Genomic DNA, 20,625 nt, shown 5'->3' on the forward strand with positions numbered 1-20,625 from the left:
CCTGGTTAGCACTGCAGTGAAGTCTGGGCATACAGCCAAGACAGCTGATTGGAGGAAAGACACACACCCCCATTTATCATAGACTTTCAGCTCAGTTTGTTGAATCATTCAGGGCTCTGCTAATCTATTTATAGCATCCTCCCCAATACAAAACTCTGACAGATTTTATCATATGTGACAGAGAATTTGTCACGAGTTATCAGGCTGATAACAGAAGAACGAGCAGGAGACAGCTACGGAACATAGGGCTTTGAAGAGAGATAACAAAACACTGCAGATATATGTGTCCAGATCAAATTTCATGAATCAGTTAGCATCCACTGTAACCTCCACAATGCAGATATTAATGCTTGTAAAAAATAGAATATATGGAGTACACAGAAGATGGAAATAAGAGTGGATACGAGTATAAGATTAATCCAGAAGGTGAAACAGTCATATAGAAGATTCCTTTTGTGAACAAAGTAAAGGAGGGTGACATGGGAGGAGTGGGGGCCCAAAGCTTAGTGTCATGGTTATGCAATAGAGTTTTCTGTCAGCTTACCTGTCTCCATGTGTTCATCTCTAAAGACCAGCTGCCTTTCACCTGACTGGTTTTATAACCTCTCCTCTAAGCATGGCACCACCCCAGGCCCTATCAGGGAACCCTATATTAACCTGTGCACTGCAAGCCAGCAGTGCTGATCAACCATTGTGTGTTAGCTTTTGTGTGTACTTGCTGTGTTTCCTACGTCTGATTCCAGTTACCGACTTTGGCCTGTTCTTAACTATTCCTGTCTGCTCGTGACCCTGACCTTTGGCGTGTCCCCGACCATCCCTGTTTGCCTGTGACCCTGAACCTTGGTGTGAACTCTGTTGTCCTTGTCTGCTTGTGGCCTGACCTTGGCTTGTCCCTTACTTTCCTTGTTGTTCCAGCCTGCTGTCTCCTTCCTCTTTTCCTGTAGTCTACCGTGAGCATGAGCTGTGAGACCCTGGGGGCCGTGACCTGGAGCCAGACTGCAGCGCAGTCCATCCTCACCACTAGAGGCTCTGGTGAACACCTGCTGGCTCTTAGACTCCGTGCCCTGGGGAATCTATGCTCTAGCTCCCAGTGGGCGGCCCGGGCGCATGAGCAGTGTCCGTGGTCGGATGCCTAAAACGCCCAGAATGCCGTGCGCGACCCTTGTCACATGGTGGGGAACCCAGTGACGATGATCGTATAGGGCGCGGTCACGGCATGGGCCTACCAATGAGTGAGGGGAGGAAGCCAAAACACTCCGCCCATCCAGGGAGGAAGGAAAAAGAGGCCGATGTGCATTAGAACGGATAGGCTGCACAAGCACGGGCTGAAGTGGCGGGCTGACTGAAATTGTCAATCAGCCCTTGGGTGTCCATGCAGCCAAAGGCCGTGGAGGGACAGGACCCCCAGATTGCATGGAAGCACAGCTCTGCAAGAACCAGGGAAGACAGGGCAATCCGGAAGCAGGAGCAGGGAGAATAAAACAGCGAGAGGGAATAGAAAGACAGGCAATCAGGTGGTCAGATGATACTACATACACCCGATGGTGAATCCCTGAGTGCAATGCTCAAAGGAGAAAAACATAAAAATAGACGTATAAAAAAAATGGAAATAATACAATACATAACTGATGCTTTGGGTCCAAATTAATCTGAATATACAAATTAAAAATACACATTTCATAAATACATACCATTTAACAAGGAAATATGTAAATTACATGTGACAGAGTTAAAGAGAATAAGAAACATCAATCCCATAATATGGCTCAAACTGAATTAGTCCCTAAGATTATAAGAGGGACAGAGAAGCAGCAGGCAATCGGGTAAGGCGGAAAGTGGGGAGGAGATGAAAACAAAGGAGTGAGAACCTAATGACAGTAGACGGTCAGATAATATGGAGACCCAAGATAGATACACATATGGGACGCAAAAATAGCCTAATAAAGTTCCATTTATATCTAAATCAGAGAAAGGATTTGAAGCTAATATATTCATTTAACCCAGGAAATTTAATAGCGTCCAACATGTGTATCCATCTAGTCTCTAATTGGAGCAAGGTGATGTCGATATTACCACCTCGAACGTGTAAAGGTACATGCTAAAGTGCAGCAAAGCGAACGACACCAGCGTCATAATTGTGTTCTCTAGCAATGTGTCTAGTCAAGGCAGTTGTAGTTAGATGTTTATATAAAGGTGTGATTTGGTCTTTCATACATTTAAGGAACGGACGCTTCGTCTTCCCAATGTAAAAACAGTCACATAGGCACAGAGCCAGATATACCACTCCAACTGTTTTGCATGTGACTCTGTGTTTAATATGATGAATCTTGCCATTCAGAAGTGCAGCGTCTCTCGAATTTGAGATAAAGGGACAAGTGTCACACCCACCGCATGGATAGGTGCCAACAGTGGAAAGGTCCACCGGGCTTCGAACCATGTGGTGGCTGTGAACTAAACGGTCCCTCATAGAGGGAGCACGTCTGTATGTAATTTCTCGGTAGGTTTTTCGAAATTCCTTAATAGTATTGTCCGCCGTCAGAAGCGGCCAATATTTTTGGAAGATGCCTCTCATTTGGCTATGCTGTTTGGAAAATTGGGTAATAATCCTAACCGATTGATTCGATTTAACAGGTTTAGTTGAATGCATAAGATCATGTCTATTGCGTATATGTACCGCAATAGTCCACTTGCCATTTTTCTCTTGGTGAGTCTGGGGTGGGGCCCATACTCCCAAATTATTCCCTTCAATTAATTTGGACAATGGTACATTTCATTGAGATATACCCTGCTTATTTTGTATTGTGAGGCTATATACTTTCTACACTCATCCCTATACCATAAATCTTCTGCAGGTAACACTATCTTACACGCCACCAGTGCACACCCTCAGTCCCTACTGGACAGTATCCCTTATAGTCAATTTTTAAGACTCAGGAGGAATTGTACAATGGATTCTGACTTTCATCTGGTGGCTAGTGATCTATATGGAAGACTTCTCCAGTAGGGATACAGTCGTTCCCTGCTGAAGAGGGCCTTTAACAGAGTCACCAAACGCAATAGACATGATCTTATATATTCAACTAAACCTGTTAAATCGAATCAATCGGTCAGGATTATTACCCAATTTTCCAAACAGCATAGCCAAATGAGAGGCATCTTCCAAAAATATTGGCCACTTCTGACGGCGGACAATACTATTCTAAATCTTACCCAGAAATTACATACAGACATGCTCCCTCTATGAGGGACCATTTAGTTCACAGCCAACACATGGTTCGAAGCCCGGTGGACCTTTCCGCTGTTGGCATCTTTCCATGCTGTGGGTGTGACACTTGTCCCTTTATCTCAAATTCAAGAGACGTTGCACTTCCGAACGGCCAGATTCATCATATTAAACACAGAGTCACATGCAAAACAGTTGCAGTGGTATATCTGGCTCTGTGGCTATGTGGCTGTCTTTACGTTGGGAAGACGAAGCGTCCGTTCCTTAAAGGTATGAAAGACCACATCACACCTTTATATAAACATCTAACTACAACTGCCTTGAATAGACACATTGCTAGAGAACACAATTATGACCCTGGTGTCGTTCGCTTTGGTGCACTTGAGCATGTACCTTTACACGCTCGAGGTGGTAATATCGACATCACCTTGCTCTAATTAGAGACTAGATGGATACACATGTCTGACGCTATTACATTTCCTGGGTTAAATGAATATATTAGCTTCAAATCCTTTCTCTGATTTAGATATAAATGGAACTTTATTAGGCTATTTTTGCATCCCATATGTGTATCTATCTTGGGTCTCCATATTATCTGACCGTCTATTGTCATTAGGTTCTCACTCCTTTGTTTCCATGTCCTCCCCACTTTCCGCCTTACCTGATTGCCTGCTGCTTCTCTGTCCCTCTTATAATCTTAGGGACTAATTCAGTTTGAGCCATATTATGGGATTGATGTTTCTTATTCACTTTAACTCTGTCACATGTAATTTACATATTTCCTTGTTAAATGGTATGTATTTATGAAATGTGTATTTTTAATTTGTATATTCAGATTAATTTGGACCCAAAGCATCAGTTATGTATTGTATTATTTCCATTTTTTTATATGTCTATTTTTATGTTTTTCTCCTTTGAGCATTGCACTCAGGGATTCACCATCGAGTGTATGTAGTATCATCTGATTGCCTGTCTTTCTATTCCCTCTTGCTGTTTTATTCTCCCTGTTCCTGCTTCCGGATTGCCCCGTCTGCCCTGGTTCTTGCAGAGCTGCGCTTCCATGCAATCTGGGGGCCCTGTCCCTCTACAGCCTTTGGCTGCATGGACACCCAAGGGCTGATTGACAATTTCAGTCAGCCCGCCCCTTCGGCCCATGCTTGCGCAGCCTATCTGCTCGAATGCACATCGGCCTCTTTTTCCTTCTTCCCTGGATGGGCGGAGTGTTTTGGCTTCCTCCCCTCACTCATTGGTAGGCCCATTTGAGGCTTTTTAGCCCGTGTTAATAATAATGAAAGGAATTAGTCATTCTTACTTTATTTATTTTGGTTTTCATCAACCTGTTATTTTTCAGTTTTTACAGGCACCCCTTTTTGGGCCCCCTGTAGCCAATTACAGGGCTGAGTTCGACTATCGTCCCCAGTTGCCGGACGGTGCCCATTCTGTGACCTGGGAGCTTGACGTGATATGTCTGTGATGTGGTTTCTTGGGAACCATGATGTTTTAGTCAGACAGGATTGTGATCTCCCTGTTTTTCAATCGCTCATTGATCTGTGTCATGATATTCTTGTTTTGTGACTGACTTCTTTTTTCTTTTTTAGTGTCTTTATTCTTTTTCTACTACATTTTATATCCTTGATGAAGCCAATGTTTTGGCGAAACTAGTAGGGATGAATTGACCTGCTACTACCTTTCAACATCACTGGTGTTGGTCAATACAAAAATTGTAAAGTGCTCCTTGTGTATTTTGTTTACATAAAAAATATGTGTATGAATTTACTTTTTTAAAATTGTATACTATTAAAGATTTGATATTTTTATAATATTGATTGTGTTCCAATTGTCCTTGGCACCGCTATAATCCCCTCCTCTCTGCTCTACTATTTACAATTCATTTAGGGGTGAGGTGTCGTATTTACTAGGACATTCCACCCACCACTCTTTTCCTTTTCTAGGCCTTCTGTTTAACAGCAGATTGGGATATGTATAGACTTCATTGGGGTTCATCCAACTCAGCTCATCCCTGCTGCCAGACGCCTTGGCACACTCACCCAAGTGATCACATGTTGTGCTGGTAGCATAAAAGGGGTGGAGCTATGGACAGTGACATCATCCCGCACACAGGCTATGCTCACACCTAGCTGGTGGAGCTGGCAGCGGCATAGGACTAACTAAGCGCTCATACATAGGTGATGGGGGTACAGCACATAGATATGTGATACCATAAAAGAAAAAAAATCATGCAATGCCACCATATAAGGACATATAAAAAATATTTGTGCTCTTGACAATTGTTACCACTTGTGCCACAGTGCAATAATAGCAATTATGCCATGAGTATTATATAGTATAACTTGCACCAAACAAAATAAAGTCCACTCTTAATATAGAAAAACGTGTTATTGGTCTTCCACCAGACTGAAAATTATTACACCACATGTTTCACACCTCGCCCCCACCTCTATACTGTACACTCACTGACTTCTAAGCTGCAAGGAAAAAAGAAAGCAGCGCACGTATTATAGATGGTTAATTCACCTCCACCACCTCTCTGTTGTTAGCGAGCCATGACACTTCTCACCACCAGAGGACAATGGACATCCAGGCCTTAGCAAGCCATAACATTTCTCACCACCAGAGGACAATAGTCATCCAGACCTCAGCACTAAGTAAAAGAAGCACTTGCTATATGGAAAGGTGTATATAGTGTAGTATTTTGGTAAAACAGCCCAGAAAGCTCTTCCGCATTCAAATTGCACATACATCCATGCGTAATTGATTCCGGGCAATAATAAAACATTAAAAGCAAACAATACTAGTAAGTGCACTCACTAAGATGGCCACCAATACCAAAAAGGTTGGCTTGACGTCAGCACGTAGCTCCGCCCCTATGCATTTTGTGCAACAGTATGTCTTTGGGGGATTAAGAATTTTAACAATAAAAAGGATTAAATCCTGTAGCGCCCCTTTTGTTTTTTCCCTTTGGTTTACATACTAGGAGGAACAGTGGAGGTGTGGTGGAAACCCCCTTGGGTGAATAGAGTACAAATTGAGCCACATTCTACCAAGGGATAAAATATCTGGCGAGCTTTTTGTAAGGTGAGCAGTAATGACTGGGCCTCACTGAGCAACGTCCTGGGAGTTTTCAGGTCAGGCTTTGAAATTTAGGTATATGGTCTTCACCTATAGCAAGTGCATTATTCAACTTTAGGCAGAGCTGCACAGTTTGTTTTTTTTATCTACAGAAATCCCTTATCTACATAGGCAGTTTTCTTTTTTTGTAAAAGGTGACTTAAAGTGATACTAAACCCACAACAGTAAAATCCGTCTGTATATACAGTAAAGCATGCTTGTTATACTCACTGTGGAACCTAAGGGGTTAATCCTCTGCATTGTGTAAAAAGGCTGTTTGGTTCTGTCTTTTCTGATCTTCCCCTTCTTGCATTGTCAACATAACATGTTCGGATAAGACAGTGTTAGTGGAGTCAGGCTGCACATGCTCAGTTTGGTGTGTATTGCTAGAGTTGATTTTTCTTTCTTGCGAGAGTGCATGTGATCAGCACAGGGCCAATCAGCATAGTCCAGACAGGGAGTCAGGGGTCCTGCATCCTGATAGGACAGTGCAGTATGAAAATTTCTCCTACAAGCTTTAACCAGGCACTGAGAGAAGTCACAAGACTGCTATATACTGCTGATGAGAAAAGGTATTTAGCAGTTTATATTTACTAAAACAATTGAATTTCCATTCCACAATATGTGTACTGTGGGAGACCAGATATAGTGAATGCAGGGCCCTGGGTTTAGTAACACTTAAATCTTTTAGTATAATTATCACCATGTGGAGCACCAGATACTTTGTTATTTTATGTGGAAGACTTGGGATTTTTTATTGCACTGGGGCATGGGGCACTTTATGTTTAGATCATGATTGTATTTATTTATAGAATAAAAAGGTTTAACCACTTGAGCTCCGGGGAGATTTTATCCCCTTCATGACCAGGTAATTTTTTGCTACTTAGCACTGCGCTATTTTAACTGGTAATTGTGCAGTCATGCAACACTGTACCCAAACAAAATGTATATATTTTTTTCACACAAATAGAGCTGACTTTTGGTGGTATTTGATCACCACTGTTTTTTATTCAATTGTGTTTTAGATATAAACAAAAAAAACAATATGTTTTACTTTCTGTTACAAAACATGTCCTATAACATTAAAAAAAAAAATCTAATTTCTTCATAAATTTAGGCCAAAATGTATTCTACAACAAGTTTTTGATTAAAATAAAATCCCAATAAGTGTATATTGATTGGTTTGTGTGAAAGTTAAAGTGCCAAACTATGGGATATATACTGGATTTTTTTTTTTTTTTTTTAATATGGTACTAACGGCATATGCAAATGCTACTTGATAAAAAAAATGAATAAAGTACCTTTGTCCTAAAACTAAATAGAGAAATCGAAAAAAGTGGAGGCAAATGGACTCTCATGGTACAGTATGGACTTACACAATGAATTCAGAAAGATATAAAATTTATTTTACAGGAAATATTTTTTGTTAAAAACATAGACAGATGTATACTAAAAACCAGGTGCTACTCGCAAGAAGCACCCAATTCTCTGACGCAATCTGGGAACAGAAAGATCAAACAAATTCTGCAATATTTTCAACGGAAACAATTCTCCAGTTGCAAACTCGACATGTTTCGCGGTGACCCGCTTCCTCAGGAGTATACTTGTCAGAGAATGATCTACAAGAAAAACATATAAAATAAATCAAAATCAACATGTAAAAAATGGAAATCAGATAACGGAAATAGAATGGGCCACCAACCAGCATAGTGAGACGTCATATCCGTGACCTCAAATGTATATAGCAATCATGGTAAACCCCCTAGGGAAACCCCCCAGTAGTAGTATAGATAGGACCCAATAGGAATGTAATTACAGGAGCAGGAGAAAACTGACCCAAATGGCTAGCACCAAAATGCTCAGGCGTCACAAAGTCTGTAAAGGCAATCTCACAGGCGAGTGCGGGAACCAGGAACAATAAAGATGTGTAAAACTATTTAAAAAAAGAGAGAAAGTATCTCTCTCTCTCTCTATATATATATATATATATATATATATATATATATATATATATATATAGAGAGAGAGAGAGAGAAAAAGTATTTGATACACTGCCGATTTTGCAGGTTTTCCTACTTACAAAGCATGTAGAGGTCTGTAATTTGTATCATAGGTACTCTTCAACTGTGAGAGACGGAATCTAAAACAAAAATCCAGAAAATCACATTGTATGATTTTTTTAAAAAATTAATTTGCATTTTATTGCATGACATAAGTATTTGATCACCTACCAACCAAGAATTTTGGCTCCCACAGACTTGTTATTTTCTCTTTAAGAAGTCCTCCTGTTCTCCACTCATCACCTGTATTAACTGCACCTGTTTGAACTTTATGCACCTGTTTGAACTTGTTACCTGTATAAAAGACACCTGTCCACACACTCAATCAAACAGACTCCAACCTCTCCACAATGGCCAAGACCAGAGAGCTGTGTAAGGACATCAGGGATAAAAATGTAGGCCTACACATGGCTGGGATGGGCTACAGGACAATAGGCAAGCGGCTTGGTGAGAAGGCAACAACTGTTGGCGCAATTATTAGAAAATGGAAGATGGTCAATCTCCCTAGGTCTGGGGCTCCATGCAAGATCTCACCTAGTGGGGCATCAATGATCATGAGGAAGGTGAGGGATCAGCCCAGAACTACACGGCAAGACCTGGTCAATGACTTGAAGAGAGCTGGGACCAAAGTCTCAAAGAAAACCATTAGTAACACACTACACCGTCATGGATTAAAATCCTGCAGCGCATGCAATGTCCCCCTGCTCAAGCCAACGCATGTCCATGCCCGTCTGAAGTTTGCCAATGACCATCTGGATGATCCAGAGGAGGAATGGGAGAGGGTCATGTGGTCTGAGACAAAAATAGAGCTTTTTGGTCTAAACTCCACTCGCCGTGTTTGGAGGAAGAAGAAGGATGAGTACAACCCCAAGAACACCATCCCAACCGTGAAGCATGGAGGTGGAAACATCATTCACCTCCTTCCCTCAGTAAGAGCATTGAAGATGGGTCGTGGCTGGGTCTTCCAGCATGACAACGACCCGCAACACACAGCCAGGGCATCTAAGGAGTAGCTCTGTAAGAAGCATCTCAAGGTCCTGGAGTGGCCTAGCCAGTCTCCAGACCTGAACCCAATAGAAAATCTTTGGAGGGAGCTGAAAGTCCGTATTTCCCAGCGACAGCCCCGAAACCTGAAGGATCTGGAGAAGGTCTGTATGGAGGAGTAAGCCAAAATCCCTGCTGCAGTGTGTGCAAACCTGGTCAAGAACTACAGGAAATGTATGATCTCTGTAATTGCAAACAAAGGTTTCTGTACCAAATATTAAGTTCTGCTTTTCTGATGTATCAAATACTTATGTCATGCAGTAAAATGCAAATTAATTACTTAAAAATCACACAATGTGATTTTCTGGATTTTTGTTTTAGATTTCATCTCTCACAGCTGAGGAGTACCTATAATAAAAATTACAGACCTCTACATGCTTTGTAAGTAGGAAAGCCTGCAAAATTGTCAGTGTATCAAATACTTGTTCTCCCCACTGTATAATTATATATATATATATATATATATATATATATATATATATATATATATATATATATATATATATATATATATATATATATATATGGTTGAAGCCCTATGGCCAATACGGACATGAATAACATTTATAGTTAACAGAAGACTTACCATATGAAATAGACCTGGAAGTGTGGACTTACCACATGAAATTGACCTGAAAGTGTGCCTTGGTCTGATGGATGGTATAACAAAATAAGGGGGCATACCCTAGTTTTAGAAATGATTATTCTGTGAAGAGAAATGAATAGTTGAGAAATGCCCTGAAAAGGGGGATGGGAGGGTGGGTATCGTGCACAGGAAACCGACAACTACCACAGGCGAGCGTGCTGGTTAAATACCCCCCGGGCTCCTCCCATAAATTCAGGCCACCAATCTGGCTTTCCTACTTATGGTTGAAGCCCTATGGCCGATATGGATATGAATAACATTTATAGTTAACATAAGACTTACCATATGAAATAGACCTGGAAGTGTGGACTTACCACATGAAATGGACCTGAAAGTGTGCCTTGGTCTGATGGATGGTATACCAAAATAAGGGGGCAAAAACATTCCGGTAGGGGTATAGTATTTTTATTGGTTTCTCAGTTCTTCATTGAGCCGATTTTGAAAATGCCTGTGCCATTTCCACTTGAGGATTAGGGATATATCGGGCAAAGCAGGCTGACTTCCACCTGCCTAGTCTTTTAATGACGTGGTCTGGGACCCCGTGGCGGGATGCTGCCGAGGCCGCTCCAATACGAAAGGAGTGGCCGGAGTACTGACTAGGGTTAAGGTGAAGGTTGCGGCGAAGTATCCTTATGTGTTTCAGAAACTGACAGGCACTTAAGGGTTTGACTGGAAATGGTAGAAGGAGACTGGAGTCCAGTTGTTAAGGCAGGAGTGACAGAAGATGATTGAGTACGGTGACTGGACACCAGCTATTATTGGTTTTGTAAAGGTGAATGACCACTCCAGAGCCTGCCTGCTGGGTTTTAGAAACCTCCAGGTGGAGAACGAAGTGGTCTTGGTAGCGAACCAAGTGCCGTCTGCGTAGCACTTGGCCTGTGGGGTTGTTACAGGTGAACTCGCCAGGTCGCAAGAACCCGTAGTAGGCCAAATATATGGCTGCTTGTAGGACCGTACTGGGGAGAAGACCAAATGGAGAAGTATTCAGGATGGTCGACATACCCCTAAAGATGGCCCCCGTTATGGGTAAACGTTCGGTACTGACCACCGGTTGGTGTTTCTGAGTGCCAGAAAGCTCAGATAGCGCGGGATGAAAACAGTGAAGACTTTGAGGGGTCTTGTAGAATCAAGAAATGTTGTATGCCGGCTAGGTATAGCCGAATAGTATTGTGAGATAAGGCCAGCTGAGTGTGGCAATATGAAATAAAGGCCAGTACGTGCTTGACATCTGTTGCTCCCTCGGAGCAGGGTGCCAGGAATTTATTGAACGCCCTCCAAGCTGTCTGTTAGGCTTTGAGTGTGTTATGGGACAGTAAGTGATTGATGAGCTGGGTTGCTCCTTGTAAATATTGTACTAGTCCAGGGTCAGCTGAGACCAAACGGGGATAGGGGCCGACACTGGATCGGCTCCGGGAACCTGTTTGAAAAGGAAGTGTAATTAAAACGTGACAGTGCGTCTGCAGCTAGGTTGTATTTGCCTGGAATAAATGAACAGTGGATATTAAATTGATGTTGTAAAGACAGTTGTACCAATCTGCGCAGGAAGGACATGACTGATAGGGACTTGGACCTGCCTTTGTTGATAATGTCTGCCGTGGCCTGATTGTCGGTGGTGAAGACCACAGTTTGCCCTGTCCACTGATGACCCCAGAGCTGTGCGGCTGCCACTATATGATAGAGCTCGAAGAGGGAGGATATTCGGGTGAAGCCAGGTATCAACAGTATCTGTGGAGGCCAGGGTCCTGAAAACCATTGGTGGCCAAAAATTGCAGCGAAGCCTGTGGACGCTGCAGCATCTGTCACCACCTGGGGTGAAAGAGACAAGACCGTAGGTATAAATAGGGATTTACCATTCCAGGCGGAAAGGAATTCCTCCCACATGGATAGGTCCGATACTGCTGCGGTATCTAGATTTAGGATCTGATCGGGGTCTTGTGTTTGTGACAGAAATATCAGCAGACGTGACACGAAGGTGCGACCCTGTGGAATGATTCGCATAGCGAAATTAAGCATTCCCAGGAGAGATTGCAGCTGCTTTTTGGTACACCCCTAGTGTGGGTGAATTCTCGGAGGACCGCCCTAATGCGGGTTAGTTTGTCGAGGGGGAGACTGGCCTACATGGTGCAGGTATCTAAGTTGACCCCGAGAAAGGTGATGTTGTGTGCTGGACAGTCGACTTTATGCTCTGCGATGGGAACATTGAGATTTCCGAATATGACTGAGTTTGTCGAGGTCTCCTGGGAGCATGCTGGGTGGTTCTATTAGTAAGAAGTCGTCCAGGTAATGGATGACCTCTTGACACTGAGCTTTGTGCAAGAGTATCCAGGCGAGGGACTGAGCGAATGTGTCGAAGAGCCAAGGGCTACTCTTCAAACCAAAAGTCAATTTCGTGGCAAAATAGTATGCCTCCTTCCACTTAATACCATGCCAGCACCAAAGGGACGGGTGGATAGGCAGGAGCTTGAAGGCATCCGAGATGTCGGCTTTGGAGAGCCAGGCCCTGTACCTGCTTTGATGATCGCTTGGATTGCCATATCCACAGGGGAATATTTTAGGGAGAATTCTTCGTAGGGGATTAGGGAATTGAGACTGGGAATGTGGGAAGAATGAGGCGCAGACAGGTCGTACACCAAACGTAATTTATTTGAGAACTTGCCCTTGACAAGCCCAATAGGGCTGACTCTGCAAGTACTGAAAGGGGGCTGAGTGAAGGGGCCTATAATGAACTCTCGGTCTATTTCTGCCTGTAAGAGCTGGTCTATGGCCTGCTCGTCAGTAGCCGCTGAGCAAAGATTACTACATTCGTAGGTGGTATGGGGCAGTGAAATGAGGCCAGTGTGAAACCCTACTGTGAATCCCTGGATAAGGTAGGTGGCAAGAGAGGGGGTGGGGTGTGAAGTGAGGTAGAGCCCTAGCCACAGGACGTTGACTTGGCTGAGTCATGCCCTCTTCTGTTGCTTAACTTCGCACAGGTTTCTTGGATGCGCCCTCTGGCATAAGGTGCAGATGTGGAGCAGGCTGCACTGACTGAAGTTGCAGGACCCGTAATTATAATTGTTACAGATGGCTGCCCCTCCCACGGTTCGGACTGGGCGTCCGAATTTGTCCACCTGAGGCGTTTGTGCAGGGGCCGACTGACCCTGAAGTGCACCGGAGGTAGAGGGAAATTCGAAGGGGCGTCTGATTGTCGCATTGGCGCACCAGGTGGCTGTGTGAGTGGGGGACTGGTAAATTGCACACAGTGGTGAGCGCAACCTGGCAAAGTGGCGACAGAACAGCTCTGTGTCTATGAGGCTCCAATTTGTGGTTGTTTGAAACTGTGTGAGTCTGGCTGCTGCCTTTGCGGAAAAGGAACAGTGATAATCATAAAAAGAAAATCCTCCATACTTGTAGCCCAGGTCTACTACAGTATGGAGGTATAAGTCCAGCTCTTCCCTCCTGCTGGGAGCGGCTGAACATTGGCCTTTGGCATGCTGAGGGATGTCCTATGTAAATTCCGGGACGGATAATTTCCGATTGAGTCTGGGGTCTTTGGCCCTAAGGACCACCGACACGTCGCCCCAGGTATAGGCCTTATTTTCCGCCAGATCATGGACAGAAATGAGGAGAGAGGCAAGGTTGACGTCCTTTCTGATACTGGCTGGAACCAAATGGGAGGGGTAGAGAATGGGGCTCCACCCTGTGGTACCTGCAGGAAGGGGTGTCAAAACTTGGGTTGCGGTCGGGTCAGGAATAGCCACGGCCGGCCAAGCCTCCAGGAGTGCCACTCTGGTTTGTACGTCAGTGACTGAGGAAGACAGGGACGATACCATAGTATGGAGTTGTGAGATGGCAGAGGATATTGACTGGAGAGATGCCTGCTGGGTGCTGGGTCCTGCTGCGGCTGGTGGGGGGAAGAGGAGCATGAAGAGCTTGCCTTTCCTAGCTGTAGCAGAGAAGGGCACGCCTCTGCGTCTTAGCTCTGCCGTCAATTTGGGGATGGTCCATCCCCTGAGGGACTGCACACTGCCGCTCTCTGAGACGGGAGAAGGTGACAGAGGGGCCGTAAGGTCTTCACTGCCAGCCTGGGACATGGTTGATCTAGATAAGATATCCTGTCCTTGAGATCATGTTTTGATTGACTGGAACCTGTTGGGGGTGACATGAATTTTCAAGTTTGCTTCTTTTTACTAAAAGCCATACATACACAGCTTGTGCTCCTTTTTTTTTTTTAACCTGGGGGGATATCATCCAACCTGGTGCAGGGTGGACCTACTGAACTTTTTTTTTATAAAGGCAAGGGGACTGCTGGTAGTACTGTTATACTCCTGTTCCGTGTCATCATAGGTCAGCTGGATTGCATAGATTTGCCATGCATCAAATGGTGTGACACAGAAAAATAAAAATTATATATAAAAGTTTGAAAAAGAAAAGGAGGGAGGAAAAAAATGGAAGCTTGAGCCAGTAGCATTGAAGAAACCTCAGAGTCTCAGTACCTGAAGACACAAAGCTGCATATTAGCCACGACCGTCTAGCCATGAAAGTGCTGCCTCAGGATCCAGGAAAAAATGTGCTCGTTCCCCGTCTGTCACACGGAGCTTGCTAGGGTATAGTAGACTGAATTTCAATCCCTTTTCTCTTAGGCGACGTCTTGCCTCTGTAAACGATCTTCTTCTTTGCTGTATCTCCGGGGAGTAGTCGGGAAAAAGCATTATTTTGGCATTATTGAAGCGTAAATTTTGTTTTTCTCTGGCAGCTGCAAGTAACTTGTCACGGTCCCTGTAGTTCAGAAGTCTGAGGAGAAAGGGTCGCGGAGGGGCTCCAGGAACCGGGGGAGTGGGGGGGGACCCTGTGTGCCCTCTCCACTACATATGTGGGAGGCATAGCAGGAATATTCAGCAGGGACAGAAGGAAGGATTCTGCAAATTCTGCTGGCTTGGAGCCCTCTGCACGCTCAGGGAGGCCTATGACACGGATATTATTCCTCCTCAGTCTGTTTTCTGTGTCAATGGATTTCTCTTGCAGGGCTTTTACCTGTAATTGCAAGGCCCGAAGGTCCCGGGAGTCAGCTCTGGTATCATCTTCAAGCTGAGAGATGCGGCCTTCCGCCTCTGCAAACCGGGACCTAAAATTTATCCATGTCATGTCTTATTAGGCTGACATCCGTCACTAGATGATCTATCTTAACCATGACAGAATCATTTCCTGCTTTTATGGCCGCCAGTAGTTCCGCATGAGATGCCGCCTGGGCTGCTGATAACTCAGACAGGGTTTGAGTCTGAGTCTGTGTGCCGGCCGACATGGTAGGGATAGGAGGCCTCGTGGGCAAGATGGCGGCTGAAGAGGAGCGTGTACAGGCCGCAGATGATGAACGGGTCTTACCCGGTGACGGCGGAGCGGTCCGCTTGGTGCCGTAAGACCTCTTGGACCCCAGGATGCCGGAATGGAGAGAAAAAAGATGGGTTTTTTGAGCTAGGATTAGCTGACCGGATCGATGTGAGAGCGGAGCTCAGCCTCAGCACGTCTTCTCCTCTTCACATCCGGCCACGCCCTTTCGGACCTACTGAACTTTGACTGACCTGGAGGAAAATGAAAAGGTGACAACTCGTGAAGGGTTTGCTAACTAATTTGCAGTAGTAACTTGTATGGTGATTTAAACGACAAGTGTATGGAACGAAATAAATAAGTGAAATGTAAATGCCTTGATGGTGGCACAAATTGGTATGCTGCGACTAGCTATGAGTCGGACTGTGGGGCCTGGCATGAAACGAGGCCAGGACTGTTGTGGCCTACCGGGTTGAATCGATACCTCACGAATGCCCAAGACTCGAATTTTAAGTGCGGTGTATCAATAATGAAATGAATGAAATGTTTGCCTTGATCATGAAATGAATAAAAACATCTCGCCATGACAGAGGCCTGGCTCGGTCATGCCGCGACTGGGACTGACAGCGAACCGGACTCTGAAGCATGTATTGAAATGAGGGAACAGAAAACATTGGTGCACACCGGAACGAATCGGTGCATCTTTAGATGTAACTGGATCCGAATCGGAGCGCAGTACGTAACAATGAAATGAATGAAATGTACCCTGACCGAGGCGTGAATCGATTGTGCCGCCACTGCCACTGACAATGAACCGAGCTCTGGTACAGATATAGGATAATGCCGAGACAACTGGGGCACACCGTAACGAATCGGTGCATCTCGGATGCGACTGGATTCGAAACGGGGGCGCGATATGTGGAAGTGAAATGAATGGTAATTAATTCCCATGACAGAGATGCGGATCGGTCGTCCGGCATCTGCGACTAACCACGATCCGGACTCTGGAGCATGTACTGAAATGAGGCCGAGCAACTGGGGCACACCGTAACGAATAGGTACATCATAGATGCGACTAGATTCGAACCAGAGCACGGTAAGTGACAGTGGAATGGTTTTGATTTGCCATGACAGGCATGAATCGATCATGCCGCAATTGCGACTGACTACAAATCGGACTCTGGAGCATGTACCGAAATGTGGCAAATACCTGGGGCACGCCGAGACGAATCGGTGCGTTTTTCAATGCGACTGGATTCGTATCGGAGCGTGATACGTGACAGTGAAATGATGGCCATGACAGAGATACGAATTGGTGAGCCGTAACGAGCGACTGACAATGAATCTGACTCTGGAACATGTACTGAAATGAGGCCGTAAGCAACTGGGGCACACCGGAGCGAATCGGTGCATCTTTAGATGCGACTGGATTTGAATCGGAGCGCGGTACGTGACTGAAATGAATGAAATGATTCGAAATGGTTTGAAATGCTTGAAATGCTTAGAAATGTTTCTGAAATGTGAAATGAATTAGTATCGAACTGACACAAGTCGATAGAGAATTTTGCGAATCACAACGGCTTGTCTAATGAAGCATGGTAACAGTTTGTTAGACATGCCTAAATGAAGCGACGTCTACGTTGCGGTGGGGTACAAATAACGAAATGGCTATAATGACGATGGTACGAGTGGTATACATTACGATTATGTTTGCAAGTGATTTGTAAGTTTGATATCACTGTTTAGTGACATGATATCTAAACAATGCGTGAAAACAAAAAGTCAGCCGGAACCCTACCTGCGACAGCCGAGCCAGACGCGTTGTACGAAAATACGAATCGGTAACGAGGACCTCGAAACTCTCAAGCACGGAAATTTTGCGAATGCGGGAACTCACGGACACTGAATTCCGAATAGTCGGCCTAGTGACGTGGTATCGCGCACAGGAAACCGACAACTACCACAGGCGAGCGGGCTGGTTAAATACCCCCCGGGCTCCTCCCATAAATTCAGGCCACCATACTGGCCTTCCTAAATAAATATATATATATATTTTATAAGGAAACAGTATACCATGTTTAAACGGATTCCCAAAAATTGAGTGTTTTTAGGGCAGAGGTAAGATTAACTCTCAACCACTCCCATCAAAGTAATCAATAACAAAACATTTCCATACATAAAGAATATTATAAAAGTGAAAAACAAATAGAGAAAGGAAAACGTGTGTGTACACACCTATAACATCTTTATTAAAAAATATAGAGCAAGGAGGGGAGTGAAATTTGTCCAGGAAGGCACTGTATTCCAGGGTAGATAATGGTTGCCTAGGATCAGCGCATAAAAATCTGTATAGGGTAATTGACACACATCAAAGACCACGGGGTTGTTACAGTGTTAATGCTAAATGTTATATAGATCAGAACCACCCAATGTATGACCGCAAAAACACTTACCTATTCAAACATAGGAACGAGGATGGAGTCACAATTTCTTTTATATTAGTGTTGCAGATAGAGTAACCTCAGGTCACCGACTCTGGCAAGAGCCCAGCAATCAATAAACATACACTCAGGTCCATAAATATTGGGACATCGACACAATTCTAATCTTTTTGGCTCTATACAACACCACAATGGATTTGAAATTAAACAAACAGGATGTGCTTTAACTGCAGACTTTCAGCTTTGAATTAAGGGTATTTACATCCAAATCAGGTGAACGGTGTAGGAATTACAACAGTTTGTACATGTGCCTCCCACTTTTTAAGGGACCAAAAGTAATGGGACAGACTAACAATCCTCCATCAAACTTTCACTGTTTAATACTTGGTTGCAAATCCTCTGCAGTCAATTACAGCCTGCAGTCTGGAATGCATAGACATCACCAGACGCTGGGTTTCATCCCTGGTGATGCTCTGCCAGGCCTCTGCTGCAACTGTCTTCAGTTCCTGCTTGTTCTTGGGGCATTTTCCCTTCAGTTTTGTCTTCAGCAAGTGAAATGCATGCTCAATCGGATTCAGGTCAGGTGATTGACTTGGCCATTGCATAACATTCCACTTCTTTCCCTTAAAAAACTCTTTGGTTGCTTTCGCAGTATGCTTTGGGTCATTGTCCATCTGCACTGTTAAGCGCCGTCCAATGAGTTCTGAAGCATTTTGCTGAATATGAGCAGAGAATATTGCCCAAAACACTTCAGAATTCACCCTGCTGCTTTTGTCAGCAGTCACATCATCAATAAATACAAGAGAACCAGTTCCATTGGCAGCCATACATGCCCAGGCCATGACACTACCACCACCATGCTTCACTGATGAGGTGGTGTGCTTTGGATCATGAGCAGTTCCTTTCCTTCTCCATACTCTTCTCTTCCCATCACTCTGGTACAAGTTGATCTTGGTCTCATCTGTCCATAGGATGTTGTTCCAGAACTGTGAAGGCTTTTTTAGATGTTGTTTGGCAAACTCTAATCTGGCCTTACTGTTTTTAAGGCTCACCAATGGTTTACATCTTGTGGTGAACCCTCTGTATTCACTCTGGTGAAGTCTTCTCTTGATTGATGACTTTGACACACATACACCTACCTCCTGGAGAGTGTTCTTGATCCGGCCAACTGTTGTGAAGGGTGTTTTCTTCACCAGGGAAAGAATTCTTCGGTCATCCACCACAGTTTTTCCGTGGTTTTCCGGGTCTTTTGGTGTTGCTGAGCTCACCGGTGCGTTCTTTCTTTTTAAGGATGTTGCAAACAGTTGATTTGGCCCACACCTAATGTTTTTGCTATCTCTCTGATGGGTTTGTTTTGTTTTTTCACCCTAATGATGGCTTGCTTCACTTTGGATCTCATATTGAGAGTTGACAGCAACAGATTCAAAATGCAAATAGCACACTTGAAATGAACTCTGGACCTTTTATCTGCTCCTTGTAAATGGGATAATGAGGGAATAACACACACCTGGCCATGGAACAGCTGAGTAGCCAATTGTACCATTACTTTTGGTCCCCTAAAAAGTGGGAGACACATATACAAACTGTTGTAATTCTTACACCATTTACCTGATTTTGATGTAAATACCCTCAAATTAAAGCTGAAAGTCTGCAGTTAAAGCACATCTTGTTCGTTTCATTTCAAATCCATTGTGGGGGTGTATAGAGCCAAAAAGATTAGAATTGTGTCGATGTCCCAATATTTATGGACCTGACTGTAAGCGTAAAGACCATCAGACAACACCTCCAAACCGGGGCAGGTCCAACAAGATACCTAGATTGGACCAACATACCCATCAAACATACCGGTGTATAGTTGTACATAAACATAATATCAACAGCTGAAAAGAGAGTAAATACTATCAGTCAGGCTACTCCAAAGGACGTCTCCACTGCCATGCAGACTGCCACAAGGCAGGCTTAGGGAGACAGCTCCCACTATATACACACACCTGATTCCTATCCGGATGACAATCACAGCAGGCGCCAGGGCACCGGACACGATCCCAGACCGCGCATGGGTGTGCACACCTGCGGCGCATGCGCAATACAGCAGAACGGCCTCTTAGTCTGAAAAACACATACAAAGAGCCGTCTGCCCATCCTAAAACAGAATGGCATCCAGGGGCGCCATCTAGTGGACATACCCAGGATGTGAATAGGAAGGGAGATCACACACTAACCCGAGAAGATTAGACACCCAGCACAGAGGGGCCGACAATGGGAGAAAACCACTCCTATTCCAAGGGTCTAATCCAGCACCGGGAGGAGCCAAAACATACAAAAAAAAACAACAAAGACAAAACAAAAATAAAATTAAGGGGGACAAAATAAACCTCATGTTAATACATAATATTGTAACATTATATTAACAAATCAAAAAATGCTTTTAAGAATAGTTAGATCACAAAGTGCCAAAATAAATTTCATCTATTTTAAATTTTATGTCTCAATTTCTAAAGTTGTATTGTCCAGATGAGGACACCACAACACTGAGTCCATTGGAGGAAGGAGGGGAAAAGAGAGAAAAAGTAAGAAGGGAAGGGGGTAAGGATGGGGGATGAGAAAAAAGAGGGGAAAGGGGAAAGAGGAAAAGGAATATTTGAGGAAAGAGAAGGGGAAGGAAACAGGGGAAGGGGAAAATGTAGATCCCCACATTACATAGGGTTATTAAGAAAGATGGAACATGAATAAGGTTATGTCAAGTCACAATTAGAAAACAACAGAAGAACAAATCAG

At 44.1% G+C, this 20,625-nt stretch overlaps 1 long non-coding RNA gene across 1 annotated transcript in view; it reads right to left on the reverse strand.

Annotated features, from left to right (window-relative positions):
- Positions 1-7,122: 7,122 nt before the first annotated feature.
- Positions 7,123-20,625, reverse strand: part of LOC141110958 (uncharacterized) — a 72,709-nt gene continuing 59,206 nt past the window's right edge. Inside the window, exon 3 of the long non-coding RNA XR_012236355.1 lies at positions 7,123-7,971. This is a non-coding gene — a long non-coding RNA (uncharacterized lncRNA). The remainder of the gene's footprint in view (positions 7,972-20,625) is intronic.

The sequence above is a fragment of the Aquarana catesbeiana genome, linkage group LG10, assembly GCF_042186555.1.
Source record: "Aquarana catesbeiana isolate 2022-GZ linkage group LG10, ASM4218655v1, whole genome shotgun sequence".
NCBI classification, from domain to species: Eukaryota; Metazoa; Chordata; class Amphibia; order Anura; family Ranidae; genus Aquarana; species Aquarana catesbeiana.